The following is a 17,734-nucleotide window of genomic DNA, read 5'->3' on the forward strand; positions in this document are numbered from 1 at the left end:
CTCCTATCCAAAAAAACTTCAGTACTCTTCCAAATTAATCTCAAAGTATTTTTCAGCACGGGAAGTCCCTGCTGTGAAACTGTTGCTGACGTCATTATGACAATCCACGTCCGCAAACCCTTCTCACCTGGCTAGATCTTAGCCAAAAGGCCGAGAAGCGATAATCCACAAGTGTTGGATGTCCAAGCTAACCTCTTGGCACAAATCTCCCTTGCTGTGGTACCCCGTTTGTAGGTGTGCATAACAATGGCTGCTCATCACCTCCGCCCAAGCTCTCCTTTGTGGACACCTGATTGCTGACCTAGACAGCTCTTTGACTTTTCACAATTTCATAAGGCTCAGCCATACAGCAAAGCCTGCCAAAAATAGATTCAACTCATGTTTGTTCCTCTCCACGGAAGTCTTCAGTAAAAGGCGAAAGACTTGTGCGTTATGAAGAGAAACCAGAGTCAGCATGGCCCTCTGCTCGAGAGCAGCGGTGGAGCCTCTCGGTCACAGTCACCACCTTCGCGGTGGGCCTCTCTTTGCTTTCCGCATGTCAGATTCTAGTATACAACATTCCCACCACGCCCCCATCTGCCAACACAAATTATACAAGGCTTTATTTGCTCCTGCCCTGACTAGTGATTGGCTTTTAAGCCTTTTTAAGCAATACATCCCTGAACCACTTACATTGGGTCCAAAAGCGGACTCTGCTTTCTCACCAAGTCTCCCAGGAGATGTTGAGTGAAAACACGTTTCAGTTTTTGATAAATGCTTCTGATTCTATTTGGAATCCAGTTGATGCTCATTGTGACCCCGTGCAGAGTCATGCATGATCGCTTTACAAGGCAGTGAGTCATCAGAGCAGTTTTACACACTTGTCAAACTCTGCCAGGCCATTCCCTCAGTTTCATTGACCCAGTGTAGAATTCACCTTGAAACCTCCACAATTGTTTGAGTGTTTGCTTTTCTACAAGGTAAGAACAGAGTGCACCGTTCCCAGCGGCACTGCAATGCTAGGTCGATGCGTGGAGAGAAGGGAGCAAGCTCCAAATTTCTGCTCCTCTTGCCAAAAATCTGCTTAATATGTAGTCCTCATATAGAGGACATATCAGATATTAAACTGATAAGAACAGATACTACACTTGATCTTAGCCAAAAGGCCGAGAAGCGATAATCCACAAGTGTTGGATGTCCAAGCTAAGCTCTTGGCACAAATCTCCCTTGCTGTGGTACCCCGTTTGTAGGTGTGCATAACAATGGCTGCTCATCACCTCCGCCCAAGCTCTCCTTTGTGGACACCTGATTGCTGACCTAGACAGCTCTTTGACTTTTCACAATTTCATAAGGCTCAGCCATACAGCAAAGCCTGCCAAAAATAGATTCAACTCATGTTTGTTCCTCTCCACGGAAGTCTTTAGTAAAAGGCGAAAGACTTGTGCGTTATGAAGAGAAACCAGAGTCAGCATGGCCCTCTGCTCGAGAGCAGCGGTGGAGCCTCTCGGTCAGAGTCACCACCTTCGCGGTGGGCCTCTCTTTGCTTTCCGCATGTCAGATTCTAGTATACAACATTCCCACCACGCCCCCATCTGCCAACACAAATTATACAAGGCTTTATTTGCTCCTGCCCTGACTAATGATTTGCTTTTAAGCCTTTTTAAGCAATACATCCCTGAACCACTTACATTGGGTCCAAAAGCGGACTCTGCTTTCTCACCAAGTCTCCCAGGAGATGTTGAGTGAAAACACGTTTCAGTTTTTGACAAACGCTTCTGATTCTATTTGGAATCTAGTTGATGCTCATTGTGACCCCATGCAGAGTCATGCATGATCGCTTTACAAGGCAGTGAGTCATCAGAGCAGTTTTACACACTTGTCAAACTCTGCCAGGCCATTCCCTCAGTTTCATTGACCCAGTGTAGAATTCACCTTGAAACCTCCACAATTGTTTGAGTGTTTGCTTTTCTACAAGGTAAGAACAGAGTGCACCGTTCCCAGCGGCACTGCAATACTAGGTCGATGCGTGGAGAGAAGGGAGCAAGCTCCAAATTTCTGCTCCTCTTGCCAAAAATCTGCTTAATATGTAGTCCTCATATAGAGGACATATCAGATATTAAACTGATAAGAACAGATACTACACTTGATCTTAGCCAAAAGGCCGAGAAGCGATAATCCACAAGTGTTGGATGTCCAAGCCAACCTCTTGGCACAAATCTCCCTTGCTGTGGTACCCCGTTTGTAGGTGTGCATAACAATGGCTGCTCATCACCTCCGCCCAAGCTCTCCTTTGTGGATACCTGATTGCTGACCTAGACAGCTCTTTGACTTTTCACAATTTCATAAGGCTCAGCCATACAGCAAAGCCTGCCAAAAATAGATTCAACTCATGTTTGTTCCTCTCCACGGAAGTCTTTAGTAAAAGGCGAAAGACTTGTGCGTTATGAAGAGAAACCAGAGTCAGCATGGCCCTCTGCTCGAGAGCAGCGGTGGAGCCTCTCGGTCACAGTCACCACCTTCGCGGTGGGCCTCTCTTTGCTTTCCGCATGTCAGATTCTAGTATACAACATTCCCACCACGCCCCCATCTGCCAACACAAATTATAAAAGGCTTTATTTGCTCCTGCCCTGACTAGTGATTGGCTTTTAAGCCTTTTTAAGCGATACATCCCTGAACCACTTACATTGGGTCCAAAAGCGGACTCTGCTTTCTCACCAAGTCTCCCAGGAGATGTTGAGTGAAAACACGTTTCAGTTTTTGACAAATGCTTCTGATTCTATTTGGAATCCAGTTGATGCTCATTGTGACCCCGTGCAGAGTCATGCATAATCACTTCACAAGGCAGTGAGTCATAAGAGCAGTTTTGCACACTTGTCAAACTCTGCCAGGCCATTCCCTCAGTTTCATTGACCCAGTGTAGAATTCACCTTGAAACCTCCACAATTGTTTGAGTGTTTGCTTTTCTACAAGGTAAGAACAGAGTGCACCGTTCCCAGCGGCACTGCAATGCTAGGTCGATGCGTGGAGAGAAGGGAGCAAGCTCCAAATTTCTGCTCCTCTTGCCAAATATCTGCTTAATATGTAGTCCTCATATAGAGGACATATCAGATATTAAACTGATAAGAACAGATACTACACTTGATCTTAGCCAAAAGGCCGAGAAGCGATAATCCACAAGTGTTGGATGTCCAAGCTAACCTCTTGGCACAAATCTCCCTTGCTGTGGTACCCCGTTTGTAGGTGTGCATAACAATGGCTGCTCATCACCTCCGCCCAAGCTCTCCTTTGTGGACACCTGATTGCTGACCTAGACAGCTCTTTGACTTTTCACAATTTCATAAGGCTCAGCAAAACAGCAAAGCCTGCCAAAAATAGATTCAACTCATGTTTGTTCCTCTCCACGGAAGTCTTTAGTAAAAGGCGAAAGACTTGTGCGTTATGAAGAGAAACCAGAGTCAGCATGGCCCTCTGCTCGAGAGCAGCGGTGGAGCCTCTCGGTCACAGTCACCACCTTCGCGGTGGGCCTCTCTTTGCTTTCCGCATGTCAGATTCTAGTATACAACATTCCCACCACGCCCCCATCTGCCAACACAAATTATACAAGGCTTTATTTGCTCCTGCCCTGACTAGTGATTGGCTTTTAAGCCTTTTTAAGCAATACATCCCTGAACCACTTACATTGGGTCCAAAAGCGGACTCTGCTTTCTCACCAGGTCTCCCAGGAGATGTTGAGTGAAAACACGTTTCAGTTTTTGACAAATGCTTCTGATTCTATTTGGAATCCAGTTGATGCTCATTGTGACCCCGTGCAGATTCATGCATAATCGCTTCACAAGGCAGTGAGTCATCAGAGCAGTTTTGCACACTTGTCAAACTCTGCCAGGCCATTCCCTCAGTTTTATTGACCCAGTGTAGAATTCACCTTAAAACCTCCACAATTGTTTGAGTGTTTGCTTTTCTACAAGGTAAGAACAGAGGGCACCGTGCCCAGCGGCACTGCAATGCAAGGCCAATGCTCGGAGAGAAGGGAGCAAGCTCCAAATTTCTGCTCCTCTTTCCAAAAATCTGCTTAATATGTAGTCCTCATATAGAGGACATATCAGATATTAAACTGATAAGAACAGATACTACACTTGATCTTAGCCAGAAGGCCGAGAAGCGATAATCCACAAGTGTTGGATGTCCAAGCCAACCTCTTGGCACAAATCTCCCTTGCTGTGGTACCCCGTTTGTAGGTGTGCATAACAATGGCTGCTCATCACCTCCGCCCAAGCTCTCCTTTGTGGACACCTGATTGCTGACCTAGACAGCTCTTTGACTTTTCACAATTTCATAAGGCTCAGCCATACAGCAAAGCCTGCCAAAAAATAGATTCAACTCATGTTTGTTCCTCTCCACGGAAGTCTTTAGTAAAAGGCGAAAGACTTGTGCGTTATGAAGAGAAACCAGAGTCAGCATGGCCCTCTGCTCGAGAGCAGCGGTGGAGCCTCTCGGTCACAGTCACCACCTTCGCGGTGGGCCTCTCTTTGCTTTCCGCATGTCAGATTCTAGTATACAACATTCCCACCACGCCCCCATCTGCCAACACAAATTATACAAGGCTTTATTTGCTCCTGCCCTGACTAATGATTTGCTTTTAAGTCTTTTTAAGCAATACATCCCTGAACCACTTACATTGGGTCCAAAAGCGGACTCTGCTTTCTCACCAAGTCTCCCAGGAGATGTTGAGTGAAAACACGTTTCAGTTTTTGACAAATGCTTCTGATTCTATTTGGAATCCAGTTGATGCTCAGTGTGACCCCGTGCAGAGTCATGCATAATCACTTCACAAGGCAGTGAGTCATAAGAGCAGTTTTGCACACTTGTCAAACTCTGCCAGGCCATTCCCTCAGTTTCATTGACCCAGTGTAGAATTCACCTTGAAACCTCCACAATTGTTTGAGTGTTTGCTTTTCTACAAGGTAAGAACAGAGTGCACCGTTCCCAGCGGCACTGCAATGCTAGGTCGATGCGTGGAGAGAAGGGAGCAAGCTCCAAATTTCTGCTCCTCTTGCCAAAAATCTGCTTAATATGTAGTCCTCATATAGAGGACATATCAGATATTAAACTGATAAGAACAGATACTACACTTGATCTTAGCCAAAAGGCCGAGAAGCGATAATCCTCAAGTGTTGGATGTCCAAGCTAACCTCTTGGCACAAATCTCCCTTGCTGTGGTACCCCGTTTGTAGGTGTGCATAACAATGGCTGCTCATCACCTCCGCCCAAGCTCTCCTTTGTGGACACCTGATTGCTGACCTAGACAGCTCTTTGACTTTTCACAATTTCATAAGGCTCAGCCATACAGCAAAGCCTGCCAAAAATAGATTCAACTCATGTTTGTTCCTCTCCACGGAAGTCTTTAGTAAAAGGCGAAAGACTTGTGCGTTATGAAGAGAAACCAGAGTCAGCATGGCCCTCTGCTCGAGAGCAGCGGTGGAGCCTCTCGGTCACAATCACCACCTTCGCGGTGGGCCTCTCTTTGCTTTCCGCATGTCAGATTCTAGTATACAACATTCCCACCACGCCCCCATCTGCCAACACAAATTATACAAGGCTTTATTTGCTCCTGCCCTGACTAATGATTGGCTTTTAAGCCTTTTTAAGCAATACATCCCTGAACCACTTACATTGGGTCCAAAAGCGGACTCTGCTTTCTCACCAAGTCTCCCAGGAGATGTTGAGTGAAAACACGTTTCAGTTTTTGACAAATGCTTCTGATTCTATTTGGAATCCAGTTGATGCTCAGTGTGACCCCGTGCAGAGTCATGCATAATCACTTCACAAGGCAGTGAGTCATAAGAGCAGTTTTGCACACTTGTCAAACTCTGCCAGGCCATTCCCTCAGTTTCATTGACCCAGTGTAGAATTCACCTTGAAACCTCCACAATTGTTTGAGTGTTTGCTTTTCTACAAGGTAAGAACAGAGTGCACCGTTCCCAGCGGCACTGCAATGCTAGGTCGATGCGTGGAGAGAAGGGAGCAAGCTCCAAATTTCTGCTCCTCTTGCCAAAAATCTGCTTAATATGTAGTCCTCATATAGAGGACATATCAGATATTAAACTGATAAGAACAGATACTACACTTGATCTTAGCCAAAAGGCCGAGAAGCGATAATCCACAAGTGTTGGATGTCCAAGCTAACCTCTTGGCACAAATCTCCCTTGCTGTGGTACCCCGTTTGTAGGTGTGCATAACAATGGCTGCTCATCACCTCCGCCCAAGCTCTCCTTTGTGGACACTTGATTGCTGACCTAGACAGCTCTTTGACTTTTCACAATTTCATAAGGCTCAGCCATACAGCAAAGCCTGCCAAAAATAGATTCAACTCATGTTTGTTCCTCTCCACGGAAGTCTTTAGTAAAAGGCGAAAGACTTGGGCGTTATGAAGAGAAACCAGAGTCAGCATGGCCCTCTGCTCGAGAGCAGCGGTGGACCCTCTCGGTCACAGTCACCACCTTCGCGGTGGGCCTCTCTTTGCTTTCCGCATGTCAGATTCTAGTATACAACATTCCCACCACGCCCCCATCTGCCAACACAAATTATACAAGGCTTTATTTGCTCCTGCCCTGACTAGTGATTGGCTTTTAAGCCTTTTTAAGCAATACATCCCTGAACCACTTACATTGGGTCCAAAAGCGGACTCTGCTTTCTCACCAAGTCTCCCAGGAGATGTTGAGTGAAAACACGTTTCAGTTTTTGACAAATGCTTCTGATTCTATTTGGAATCCAGTTGATGCTCATTGTGACCCCGTGGAGATTCATGCATAATCGCTTCACAAGGCAGTGAGTCATCAGAGCAGTTTTGCACACTTGTCAAACTCTGCCAGGCCATTCCCTCAGTTTCATTGACCCAGTGTAGAATTCACCTTGAAACCTCCACAATTGTTTGAGTGTTTGCTTTTCTACAAGGTAAGAACAGAGTGCACCATTCCCAGCGGCACTGCAATGCTAGGTCGATGCGTGGAGAGAAGGGAGCAAGCTCCAAATTTCTGCTCCTCTTGCCAAAAATCTGCTTAATATGTAGTCCTCATATAGAGGACATATCAGATATTAAACTGATAAGAACAGATACTACACTTGATCTTAGCCAAAAGGCCGAGAAGCGATAATCCACAAGTGTTGGATGTCCAAGCCAACCTCTTGGCACAAATCTCCCTTGCTGTGGTACCCCGTTTGTAGGTGTGCATAACAATGGCTGCTCGTCACCTCCGCCCAAGCTCTCCTTTGTGGACACCTGATTGCTGACCTAGACAGCTCTTTGACTTTTCACAATTTCATAAGGCTCAGCCATACAGCAAAGCCTGCCAAAAATAGATTCAAATCACGTTTGTTCCTCTCCACGGAAGTCTTTAGTAAAAGGCGAAAGACTTGTGCGTTATGAAGAGAAACCAGAGTCAGCATGGCCCTCTGCTCGAGAGCAGCGGTGGAGCCTCTCGGTCACAGTCACCAACTTCGCGGTGGGCCTCTCTTTGCTTTCCGCATGTCAGATTCTAGTATACAACATTCCCACCACGCCCCCATCTGCCAACACAAATTATACAAGGCTTTATTTGCTCCTGCCCTGACTAGTGATTGGCTTTTAAGCCTTTTTAAGCGATACATCCCTGAACCACTTACATTGGGTCCAAAAGCGGACTCTGCTTTCTCACCAAGTCTCCCAGGAGATGTTGAGTGAAAACACGTTTCAGTTTTTGACAAATGCTTCTGATTCTATTTGGAATCCAGTTGATGCTCATTGTGACCCCGTGCAGAGTCATGCATAATCACTTCACAAGGCAGTGAGTCATAAGAGCAGTTTTGCACACTTGTCAAACTCTGCCAGGCCATTCCCTCAGTTTCATTGACCCAGTGTAGAATTCACCTTGAAACCTCCACAATTGTTTGAGTGTTTGCTTTTCTACAAGGTAAGAACAGAGTGCACCGTTCCCAGCGGCACTGCAATGCTAGGTCGATGCGTGGAGAGAAGGGAGCAAGCTCCAAATTTCTGCTCCTCTTGCCAAAAATCTGCTTAATATGTAGTCCTCATATAGAGGACATATCAGATATTAAACTGATAAGAACAGATTTTTTTTTTTTTTTTTTTGGAATTTTTTTTTTATTTAATTCACTCATGAGCAGTACAATACTTTACATTACAAAGATCATCATCTCTCCACATCTTAAGACCTCCAGAATTCTATCGGACTAAAAGAAAATAAGAGGAGGTACAATAAAAGACTCTTTCATGAGTTCAGTCTACAGATTGTCAAAAATAATTTTCCATCGATCTTTAATTGAGTCGATGCCCCATTTGCTCGCCTCCAATTTAAGTTTTCGCCGCATAATGTCTTCAATACTGTGTGTAGTGTTTTCTATCGACCACTTTTCCGTCTCATTTATTATACTACCTCTTACCTCCCATAACTTAGCCTTCACAATTGATGTAAGTTCTAAGGCTTTGCACACACCTTTGTCCCCCTCTAAACTAAAATCCATGAACAGAACTTTTTCCCAATTCACCTCTTTTAGAAACCCGAATCTTTGGCCCAATTTCTTCCACAATTGTTTTGCAAAGGGACATTCAAATAATGCATGTTCCACGGTTTCTACCCCATTGCATCCACGTCTTGGGCATATCCTATTTAATGTTAAATCATGATTAAATAGAGTATTCCTCACAGGTAATTTCCTATGAAGCACCAACCAATTAAAATCTCTTAATCTGTTTTCTAGACTCTTGCATTGGGTTCTTCTCCACACGTCACTATGAACATGCAAACCATCTTTAGGGTCAAACTTAGCAATCAACGTTTCATACAGCTTTTTGTGATTAACTACTGAATCTCTTTTCCAACACTCCTTGTATTTCTTTGCCCAACTTATCATTTTTTTATAATGATCTGGCATGACCTCTGCTTTCGGAAAACTGTTTTCCCATTTCGCCACAAGAGGTCTCAGATGGATAGAGAGCCAGAATTTAATCAATGGTTGGCATTTGTGTTCAGGTGGGTTTAACATTATTCTACATGTATTTGAAAAAAACAAAACTTTGAACTTCAAACCTAAATTTGGCATGTCCCTACCACCTCTTTCGACCGGCTGATACATTGTAGCTCTTTTAATGTATTCATACCCTCCCCATATGAACTGAAACAGAGATTTTTGAAGTTTTAAACAAACTAAAGCCGGCATGGGGAAAATATAAGCCACATGAAGTAATGTCGGCAATAAATCAGATTTAATAACCAAAATCTTACCACTAATGGACAGCCTTCTTAATTTCCACATATTTAGTTTTTTCAGCACTTTTCCCAATTTTGTCTCCCAATTAGTTTCTCCATCATTGTTATTTCCAAAGGATATTCCCAGTAAAGTCATTGGCCCCGCACACAGAGAGAACCCTAAAGGGTTATCAACTCTGTCCTTCCACTTTCCAAAGTATTTGATTTGGGATTTTCCTGTATTGACTCTAGAACCAGAAGCAACTGAGAATGTGTCGATGACCTGCATAGCTTCGCGCAGACAGAAATCATCTTTTAAATACAGTACAGTGTCATCTGCATACTGGGATATGGTCAAGGATTCACCACCAGGCAGCTGTATACCCTTGATGTTAACATTTTTCCTGATTGCACATGCCAGCGTTTCAATGAATAGCACATACAAGGGGGCTGATGCTGGACATCCCTGTCTGACCCCTCTGGTTTGTTTAAAGAATTCACCAAGGTTGCCATTAACATTAACACTGCTTCCGACTTCTGTGTATAAAATCCTCAACCAACTCCTGAATCTAGCACCGAAGCCAAATTTCTTTAGTGTCCTAAACAAAAAATTGTGATCAACTCTGTCAAAGGCTTTTTCCTGGTCAAGACTGAGGACAATTAGTGGTATATTTCTGTCCTGAGAATAAGATAGTATATCTCTATGCATTTGTAAATTCCAGTTTAGTTGCCTGCCAGGTACTGCACATGTCTGATCTGAGCCGATGATTAAGGGTAGAGCTGACACCAAACGGTTTGTCAAAACCTTACTAAAAATCTTATAATCTGTACAAAGCATTGTTAGAGGCCTGTAGTTTGATATTTTGTTGACATCACCTTTTTTAAACAGCAGGGATATCACCCCTTTTCTCATGGATTCCCCCATAATCCCAGATGTACATATATAAGTGAACAACTCTAACAGCCATGACCCAATGTCTTCCCAAAATATTATATAAAATTCTTTTGTGATCCCATCTATTCCTGGCACCTTGCCCTTTTTCAAAGACATGGTTGCCCTCAGGATTTCTTCTAAAGTAAAATCTTTATCTAGCTCTGTTCTCAGATCTTCAGGTATGAATCTGTCTATATTGTCTAACAATGTTGCACCTTTCATGTAGTCAACCTTTTCTGCTTTAAAAAACGTAGAAAAATGATTAGAGATAACTTGAGCAATCCCATCAGGATCGTTAATCTCCTCACCTGTTTCATTTAAAACGGAAACTATGCTCCTCCTCTTTGCCTGTGCTTTGGACTGTCTAAAGAAGTAGGGAGAACACTTTTCGTCACTCTCCCACTTCTCTCTAAGACACCGGAATTTATAGGCCTCTGCTCTGTTGTGAAAAAATAACCTCTGTTTATCTTGCAAATGTTTCAGCAAGTCCTTATCAATTTGTCCACCTGCATTTCTCTGTTCCATTAATTTATTTATGGCTTTTTGCAGTCGGTAGTATAATTTAAATTCCTCTTTCCTTGATTCTTTTGAGTAATTCTGTGTGTAGTATCTAATACGCAGCTTTGTGCTTTCCCACCATTCACAGACATTTTCATAAAATACTCTCATATGAAAGCAATCTTTTAGAAAACACTTTAATGCTACCCTAAACTGCTGGAGCTCTAGAATATTGTTGTTTAATTTCCAATACCCTTTACCATTTTTGATCATCATTGAGGTTAGTTTTACTGAGAGCATGTTGTGATCTGTGTAAAAAACTGGTGATACTTTCGCCCCTGTCACCTGAAATTCTACCGGACAAAATATATAGTCTATCCTACTCTTCGCCCCTCTACTATTTGACCATGTGAAGCCAAGATCGTCTGGGTTAGCTTTTTTATATGAATCCACCAAATTATACTTTGTAACAATATTTATTAAACTGGCCTCGGCCTTGCTGCCCTCACTTTGGGAATTGAAGTCTCCTCCAATTACCACATGGCGGTTGGTCATGAAAGCAGTGTCAAGACTAAGAAAAAGCTCCCTTCTCTCCTTTGGAGAAGAGTGGGCATATATGTTAATAACTCTTTACCCCTTTCCCTTCCAGTCAATATCTGTTACCAAAACCCTCCCCTGTACCACTGAAAAACTGCCAACCACTTGGACTTCATTATTCCCACATAGTGTTCCCACCCCAGATGAATGGACCCCCCCAATGCTCCACCTAGATTCACCTTTGGTCCACTCTTTTGAGAATAGGTTCACGTCGTCTTCATTTTTCAAGTGGACCTCTTGCAAAAGGCATAAAGAAAAGTTGATTGAACATAAATGAGAAAAGACCACTTCCCTTTTGGCCTTGTTCCTCAAACCTCTAACATTTATGGAAACTATATGTAATGAGGACATTCTGGTAAATGAGGAATGAGACAAAAAACAAAACAAACAAACAAACCATCAAAGACGAGACACTGTGTTTTCTCTAATTTTCAACTTCACAGTCAAATTCAATAACTTCCCTATGTGTCTTTTCCTCGGGCACCGCGTGCCCTGAGTTGGGGGTATTACCCGCTGGAAGCAATGAGCATTGCTCTGAAACCAAATCCCTGTCAGAGTTGTTCGGAGCCAGGGACTCCACCAGGACACACCCGGACGGGGGCATGCTGCCGTCAGAGTCTGTCACCTCAGTCTGCACTGGAATTTGTCCATGTTCTCCACCCTCCAGCCCATCCACCCTGGCAGCAGCCTTCACATCCTGATCGCTGTTCACCTGCAGCCCCTCCATCTCCCCTTCCTCCTGCGACTCCTCCACAACCTCAGAAAGAACACTGAACACGCTATCCACACCCAGGGGCACAGCGCTTGTCTCGATCCTCCTTTTTTTCCCCTTGCCTCCCCTGCTTTCCACTGTGGTCCACTCAGGAACAGGTTGGCTCTCCTCTGAGGTTGTAGTCTCCTCCCCCTTCTTCTTCTCTGGGGGAGGTGCTCGTTCAGGTGGATCAACCACATTTGCCTCAATCTCATTGTCCACAAACATTTGATCAATTACCTCGTTAATTGCTCTCAGGGAGGAGGCATCAGGATCTTCGCACATTGGTCGCCTTACAATGCTTGCATAGGAGGAGCGGACCTCAGGGCAGTGCTTAAATAAATGTCCTTCAGACCCACAAAGATTGCATTTTCTGGAACGGTCACAAGTCCCCATTTTGTGTCCTAGACCCTTGCAATTTCTGCACCTCACCTGCGTGCAGGATTCTGCCGTGTGACCAAAGTCTGTGCATTTTCTGCAGTAAATAGGCTGGCCCGAGTAGTACAGATATCCTCTATTTGTGCCTATGGTGAAGGAGGCAGGGGGGTGGTGGTAGCCATCGTGACCATCTGGGTCATCCTTCAGCCGCACACGACATTGTCTTTTTCCAGTCCAAACGTCAAGAGAGTCCCTGATTTCCCTCATGCTCGAAATCACTGTCACATGCTTAGAAAGGAAGTATCTGGTTGCTTCTTCAGTTACCCAGGGATTATAGTTATGAATTGTGATAACACGCTCACCAGTTCGGCAAAGGCTTTGAATCTGGTACTCCCTCAGTGGTCCATCAGCCAAACGATCAGCCAACCTTTTCGTTTCCTCCATCTTGGTGAGATTATAGAACGTAACATCAAAAAAACGGTCGGTGGCATTTCTCTGCAAGCAGAGGAGGTCATCTATCTTGAGGGACAAGGCTCCAAAAAGAATATTAACTCCAAATTCTCTCCTATCCAAAAAAACTTCAGTACTCTTCCAAATGAATCTCAAAGTATTTATCAGCACGGGAAGTCCCTGCTGTGAAACTGTTGCTGACGTCATTATGACAATCCACGTCCGCAAACCCTTCTCACCTGGCTAGATCTTAGCCAAAAGGCCGAGAAGCGATAATCCACAAGTGTTGGATGTCCAAGCTAACCTCTTGGCACAAATCTCCCTTGCTGTGGTACCCCGTTTGTAGGTGTGCATAACAATGGCTGCTCATCACCTCCGCCCAAGCTCTCCTTTGTGGACACCTGATTGCTGACCTAGACAGCTCTTTGACTTTTCACAATTTCATAAGGCTCAGCAAAACAGCAAAGCCTGCCAAAAATAGATTCAACTCATGTTTGTTCCTCTCCACGGAAGTCTTTAGTAAAAGGCGAAAGACTTGTGCGTTATGAAGAGAAACCAGAGTCAGCATGGCCCTCTGCTCGAGAGCAGCGGTGGAGCCTCTCGGTCACAGTCACCACCTTCGCGGTGGGCCTCTCTTTGCTTTCCGCATGTCAGATTCTAGTATACAACATTCCCACCACGCCCCCATCTGCCAACACAAATTATACAAGGCTTTATTTGCTCCTGCCCTGACTAGTGATTGGCTTTTAAGCCTTTTTAAGCAATACATCCCTGAACCACTTACATTGGGTCCAAAAGCGGACTCTGCTTTCTCACCAGGTCTCCCAGGAGATGTTGAGTGAAAACACGTTTCAGTTTTTGAAAAATGCTTCTGATTCTATTTGGAATCCAGTTGATGCTCATTGTGACCCCGTGCAGATTCATGCATAATCGCTTCAGAAGGCAGTGAGTCATCAGAGCAGTTTTGCACACTTGTCAAACTCTGCCAGGCCATTCCCTCAGTTTCATTGACCCAGTGTAGAATTCACCTTGAAACCTCCACAATTGTTTGAGTGTTTGCTTTTCTACAAGGTAAGAACAGAGTGCACCGTTCCCAGCGGCACTGCAATGCTAGGTCGATGCGTGGAGAGAAGGGAGCAAGCTCCAAATTTCTGCTCCTCTTGCCAAAAATCTGCTTAATATGTAGTCCTCATATAGAGGACATATCAGATATTAAACTGATAAGAACAGATACTACACTTGATCTTAGCCAAAAGGCCGAGAAGCGATAATCCACAAGTGTTGGATGTCCACGCCAACCTCTTGGCACAAATCTCCCTTGCTGTGGTACCCCGTTTGTAGGTGTGCGTAACAATGGCTCATGACCTCCGCCCAAGCTCTCCTTTGTGGACACCTGATTGCTGACCTAGACAGCTCTTTGACTTTTCACAATTTCATAAGGCTCAGCCATACAGCAAAGCCTGCCAAAAATAGATTCAACTCATGTTTGTTCCTCTCCACGGAAGTCTTTAGTAAAAGGCGAAAGACTTGTGCGTTATGAAGAGAAACCAGAGTCAGCATGGCCCTCTGCTTGAGAGCAGCGTTGGAGCCTCTCGGTCACAGTCACCACCTTCGCGGTGGGCCTCTCTTTGCTTTCCGCATGTCAGATTCTAGTATACAACAGTCCACCACGCCCCCATCTGCCAACACAAATTATACAAGGCTTTATTTGCTCCTGCCCTGACTAGTGATTGGCTTTTAAGCCTTTTTAAGCGATACATCCCTGAACCACTTACATTGGGTCCAAAAGCGGACTCTGCTTTCTCACCAAGTCTCCCAGGAGATGTTGAGTGAAAACACGTTTCAGTTTTTGACAAATGCTTCTGATTCTATTTGGAATCCAGTTGATGCTCATTGTGACCCCGTGCAGAGTCATGCATAATCACTTCACAAGGCAGTGAGTCATAAGAGCAGTTTTGCACACTTGTCAAACTCTGCCAGGCCATTCCCTCAGTTTCATTGACCCAGTGTAGAATTCACCTTGAAACCTCCACAATTGTTTGAGTGTTTGCTTTTCTACAAGGTAAGAACAGAGTGCAACGTTACCAGCGGCACTGCAATGCTAGGTCGATGCTTGGAGAGAAGGGAGCAAGCTCCAAATTTCTGCTCCTCTTGCCAAAAATCTGCTTAATATGTAGTCCTCATATAGAGGACATATCAGATATTAAACTGATAAGAACAGATACTACACTTGATCTTAGCCAAAAGGCCGAGAAGCGATAATCCTCAAGTGTTGGATGTCCAAGCTAACCTCTTGGCACAAATCTCCCTTGCTGTGGTACCCCGTTTGTAGGTGTGCATAACAATGGCTGCTCATCACCTCCGCCCAAGCTCTCCTTTGTGGACACCTGATTGCTGACCTAGACAGCTCTTTGACTTTTCACAATTTCATAAGGCTCAGCCATACAGCAAAGCCTGCCAAAAATAGATTCAACTCATGTTTGTTCCTCTCCACGGAAGTCTTTAGTAAAAGGCGAAAGACTTGTGCGTTATGAAGAGAAACCAGAGTCAGCATGGCCCTCTGCTCGAGAGCAGCGGTGGAGCCTCTCGGTCAGAGTCACCACCTTCGCGGTGGGCCTCTCTTTGCTTTCCGCATGTCAGATTCTAGTATACAACATTCCCACCACGCCCCCATCTGCCAACACAAATTATACAAGGCTTTATTTGCTCCTGCCCTGACTAATGATTTGCTTTTAAGCCTTTTTAAGCAATACATCCCTGAACCACTTACATTGGGTCCAAAAGCGGACTCTGCTTTCTCACCAAGTCTCCCAGGAGATGTTGAGTGAAAACACGTTTCAGTTTTTGACAAACGCTTCTGATTCTATTTGGAATCTAGTTGATGCTCATTGTGACCCCGTGCAGAGTCATGCATGATCGCTTTACAAGGCAGTGAGTCATCAGAGCAGTTTTACACACTTGTCAAACTCTGCCAGGCCATTCCCTCAGTTTCATTGACCCAGTGTAGAATTCACCTTGAAACCTCCACAATTGTTTGAGTGTTTGCTTTTCTACAAGGTAAGAACAGAGTGCACCGTTCCCAGCGGCACTGCAATGCTAGGTCGATGCGTGGAGAGAAGGGAGCAAGCTCCAAATTTCTGCTCCTCTTGCCAAAAATCTGCTTAATATGTAGTCCTCATATAGAGGACATATCAGATATTAAACTGATAAGAACAGATACTACACTTGATCTTAGCCAAAAGGCCGAGAAGCGATAATCCACAAGTGTTGGATGTCCAAGCTAAGCTCTTGGCACAAATCTCCCTTGCTGTGGTACCCCGTTTGTAGGTGTGCATAACAATGGCTGCTCATCACCTCCGCCCAAGCTCTCCTTTGTGGACACCTGATTGCTGACCTAGACAGCTCTTTGACTTTTCACAATTTCATAAGGCTCAGCCATACAGCAAAGCCTGCCAAAAATAGATTCAACTCATGTTTGTTCCTCTCCACGGAAGTCTTTAGTAAAAGGCGAAAGACTTGTGCGTTATGAAGAGAAACCAGAGTCAGCATGGCCCTCTGCTCGAGAGCAGCGGTGGAGCCTCTCGGTCAGAGTCACCACCTTCGCGGTGGGCCTCTCTTTGCTTTCCGCATGTCAGATTCTAGTATACAACATTCCCACCACGCCCCCATCTGCCAACACAAATTATACAAGGCTTTATTTGCTCCTGCCCTGACTAATGATTTGCTTTTAAGCCTTTTTAAGCAATACATCCCTGAACCACTTACATTGGGTCCAAAAGCGGACTCTGCTTTCTCACCAAGTCTCCCAGGAGATGTTGAGTGAAAACACGTTTCAGTTTTTGACAAACGCTTCTGATTCTATTTGGAATCTAGTTGATGCTCATTGTGACCCCGTGCAGAGTCATGCATGATCGCTTTACAAGGCAGTGAGTCATCAGAGCAGTTTTACACACTTGTCAAACTCTGCCAGGCCATTCCCTCAGTTTCATTGACCCAGTGTAGAATTCACCTTGAAACCTCCACAATTGTTTGAGTGTTTGCTTTTCTACAAGGTAAGAACAGAGTGCACCGTTCCCAGCGGCACTGCAATACTAGGTCGATGCGTGGAGAGAAGGGAGCAAGCTCCAAATTTCTGCTCCTCTTGCCAAAAATCTGCTTAATATGTAGTCCTCATATAGAGGACATATCAGATATTAAACTGATAAGAACAGATACTACACTTGATCTTAGCCAAAAGGCCGAGAAGCGATAATCCACAAGTGTTGGATGTCCAAGCCAACCTCTTGGCACAAATCTCCCTTGCTGTGGTACCCCGTTTGTAGGTGTGCATAACAATGGCTGCTCATCACCTCCGCCCAAGCTCTCCTTTGTGGACACCTGATTGCTGACCTAGACAGCTCTTTGACTTTTCACAATTTCATAAGGCTCAGCCATACAGCAAAGCCTGCCAAAAATAGATTCAACTCATGTTTGTTCCTCTCCACGGAAGTCTTTAGTAAAAGGCGAAAGACTTGTGCGTTATGAAGAGAAACCAGAGTCAGCATGGCCCTCTGCTCGAGAGCAGCGGTGGAGCCTCTCGGTCACAGTCACCACCTTCGCGGTGGGCCTCTCTTTGCTTTCCGCATGTCAGATTCTAGTATACAACATTCCCACCACGCCCCCATCTGCCAACACAAATTATAAAAGGCTTTATTTGCTCCTGCCCTGACTAGTGATTGGCTTTTAAGCCTTTTTAAGCGATACATCCCTGAACCACTTACATTGGGTCCAAAAGCGGACTCTGCTTTCTCACCAAGTCTCCCAGGAGATGTTGAGTGAAAACACGTTTCAGTTTTTGACAAATGCTTCTGATTCTATTTGGAATCCAGTTGATGCTCATTGTGACCCCGTGCAGAGTCATGCATA

At 44.7% G+C, this 17,734-nt stretch overlaps 25 non-coding genes across 25 annotated transcripts; all 25 read right to left on the reverse strand.

The window, feature by feature from the left end:
• Positions 1-339: 339 nt before the first annotated feature.
• On the reverse strand, positions 340-452 carry LOC133963819 (U5 spliceosomal RNA). Its single transcript, XR_009923303.1, has one exon. It is a non-coding gene; the product is annotated as a U5 spliceosomal RNA (small nuclear RNA).
• A 513-nt stretch (positions 453-965) lies between these two features.
• Positions 966-1,157, reverse strand: LOC133964267 (U2 spliceosomal RNA). The gene has a single exon (XR_009923729.1). It is a non-coding gene; the product is annotated as a U2 spliceosomal RNA (small nuclear RNA).
• Positions 1,158-1,334: 177 nt separating this feature from the next.
• LOC133963544 (U5 spliceosomal RNA) lies at positions 1,335-1,447 on the reverse strand. Its single transcript, XR_009923041.1, has one exon. It is a non-coding gene; the product is annotated as a U5 spliceosomal RNA (small nuclear RNA).
• Positions 1,448-1,960: 513 nt separating this feature from the next.
• Positions 1,961-2,152, reverse strand: LOC133962627 (U2 spliceosomal RNA). Its single transcript, XR_009922208.1, has one exon. It is a non-coding gene; the product is annotated as a U2 spliceosomal RNA (small nuclear RNA).
• Positions 2,153-2,329: 177 nt separating this feature from the next.
• LOC133963545 (U5 spliceosomal RNA) lies at positions 2,330-2,442 on the reverse strand. Its single transcript, XR_009923042.1, has one exon. It is a non-coding gene; the product is annotated as a U5 spliceosomal RNA (small nuclear RNA).
• Positions 2,443-2,955: 513 nt separating this feature from the next.
• LOC133962726 (U2 spliceosomal RNA) lies at positions 2,956-3,147 on the reverse strand. Its single transcript, XR_009922301.1, has one exon. It is a non-coding gene; the product is annotated as a U2 spliceosomal RNA (small nuclear RNA).
• Positions 3,148-3,321: 174 nt separating this feature from the next.
• LOC133963726 (U5 spliceosomal RNA) lies at positions 3,322-3,437 on the reverse strand. The gene has a single exon (XR_009923212.1). It is a non-coding gene; the product is annotated as a U5 spliceosomal RNA (small nuclear RNA).
• Positions 3,438-3,950: 513 nt separating this feature from the next.
• LOC133962950 (U2 spliceosomal RNA) lies at positions 3,951-4,142 on the reverse strand. Its single transcript, XR_009922513.1, has one exon. It is a non-coding gene; the product is annotated as a U2 spliceosomal RNA (small nuclear RNA).
• A 177-nt stretch (positions 4,143-4,319) lies between these two features.
• On the reverse strand, positions 4,320-4,433 carry LOC133963163 (U5 spliceosomal RNA). The gene has a single exon (XR_009922677.1). It is a non-coding gene; the product is annotated as a U5 spliceosomal RNA (small nuclear RNA).
• A 513-nt stretch (positions 4,434-4,946) lies between these two features.
• On the reverse strand, positions 4,947-5,138 carry LOC133964268 (U2 spliceosomal RNA). Its single transcript, XR_009923730.1, has one exon. It is a non-coding gene; the product is annotated as a U2 spliceosomal RNA (small nuclear RNA).
• Positions 5,139-5,315: 177 nt separating this feature from the next.
• LOC133963548 (U5 spliceosomal RNA) lies at positions 5,316-5,428 on the reverse strand. The gene has a single exon (XR_009923044.1). It is a non-coding gene; the product is annotated as a U5 spliceosomal RNA (small nuclear RNA).
• Positions 5,429-5,941: 513 nt separating this feature from the next.
• Positions 5,942-6,133, reverse strand: LOC133964269 (U2 spliceosomal RNA). The gene has a single exon (XR_009923731.1). It is a non-coding gene; the product is annotated as a U2 spliceosomal RNA (small nuclear RNA).
• A 177-nt stretch (positions 6,134-6,310) lies between these two features.
• Positions 6,311-6,423, reverse strand: LOC133963778 (U5 spliceosomal RNA). The gene has a single exon (XR_009923261.1). It is a non-coding gene; the product is annotated as a U5 spliceosomal RNA (small nuclear RNA).
• A 513-nt stretch (positions 6,424-6,936) lies between these two features.
• Positions 6,937-7,128, reverse strand: LOC133962645 (U2 spliceosomal RNA). The gene has a single exon (XR_009922225.1). It is a non-coding gene; the product is annotated as a U2 spliceosomal RNA (small nuclear RNA).
• A 177-nt stretch (positions 7,129-7,305) lies between these two features.
• Positions 7,306-7,418, reverse strand: LOC133963808 (U5 spliceosomal RNA). Its single transcript, XR_009923292.1, has one exon. It is a non-coding gene; the product is annotated as a U5 spliceosomal RNA (small nuclear RNA).
• A 513-nt stretch (positions 7,419-7,931) lies between these two features.
• Positions 7,932-8,113, reverse strand: LOC133963030 (U2 spliceosomal RNA). The gene has a single exon (XR_009922571.1). It is a non-coding gene; the product is annotated as a U2 spliceosomal RNA (small nuclear RNA).
• Positions 8,114-13,277: 5,164 nt separating this feature from the next.
• LOC133963727 (U5 spliceosomal RNA) lies at positions 13,278-13,393 on the reverse strand. The gene has a single exon (XR_009923213.1). It is a non-coding gene; the product is annotated as a U5 spliceosomal RNA (small nuclear RNA).
• Positions 13,394-13,906: 513 nt separating this feature from the next.
• Positions 13,907-14,098, reverse strand: LOC133964270 (U2 spliceosomal RNA). The gene has a single exon (XR_009923732.1). It is a non-coding gene; the product is annotated as a U2 spliceosomal RNA (small nuclear RNA).
• Positions 14,099-14,272: 174 nt separating this feature from the next.
• On the reverse strand, positions 14,273-14,385 carry LOC133963549 (U5 spliceosomal RNA). Its single transcript, XR_009923045.1, has one exon. It is a non-coding gene; the product is annotated as a U5 spliceosomal RNA (small nuclear RNA).
• Positions 14,386-14,897: 512 nt separating this feature from the next.
• LOC133962907 (U2 spliceosomal RNA) lies at positions 14,898-15,089 on the reverse strand. Its single transcript, XR_009922472.1, has one exon. It is a non-coding gene; the product is annotated as a U2 spliceosomal RNA (small nuclear RNA).
• Positions 15,090-15,266: 177 nt separating this feature from the next.
• LOC133963550 (U5 spliceosomal RNA) lies at positions 15,267-15,379 on the reverse strand. Its single transcript, XR_009923046.1, has one exon. It is a non-coding gene; the product is annotated as a U5 spliceosomal RNA (small nuclear RNA).
• Positions 15,380-15,892: 513 nt separating this feature from the next.
• Positions 15,893-16,084, reverse strand: LOC133964271 (U2 spliceosomal RNA). Its single transcript, XR_009923733.1, has one exon. It is a non-coding gene; the product is annotated as a U2 spliceosomal RNA (small nuclear RNA).
• Positions 16,085-16,261: 177 nt separating this feature from the next.
• On the reverse strand, positions 16,262-16,374 carry LOC133963551 (U5 spliceosomal RNA). The gene has a single exon (XR_009923047.1). It is a non-coding gene; the product is annotated as a U5 spliceosomal RNA (small nuclear RNA).
• Positions 16,375-16,887: 513 nt separating this feature from the next.
• On the reverse strand, positions 16,888-17,079 carry LOC133962628 (U2 spliceosomal RNA). Its single transcript, XR_009922209.1, has one exon. It is a non-coding gene; the product is annotated as a U2 spliceosomal RNA (small nuclear RNA).
• Positions 17,080-17,256: 177 nt separating this feature from the next.
• On the reverse strand, positions 17,257-17,369 carry LOC133963552 (U5 spliceosomal RNA). The gene has a single exon (XR_009923048.1). It is a non-coding gene; the product is annotated as a U5 spliceosomal RNA (small nuclear RNA).
• Positions 17,370-17,734: the final 365 nt, after the last annotated feature.

Source organism: Platichthys flesus, chromosome 10, assembly GCF_949316205.1.
Source record: "Platichthys flesus chromosome 10, fPlaFle2.1, whole genome shotgun sequence".
NCBI lineage: Eukaryota > Metazoa > Chordata > Actinopteri > Pleuronectiformes > Pleuronectidae > Platichthys > Platichthys flesus.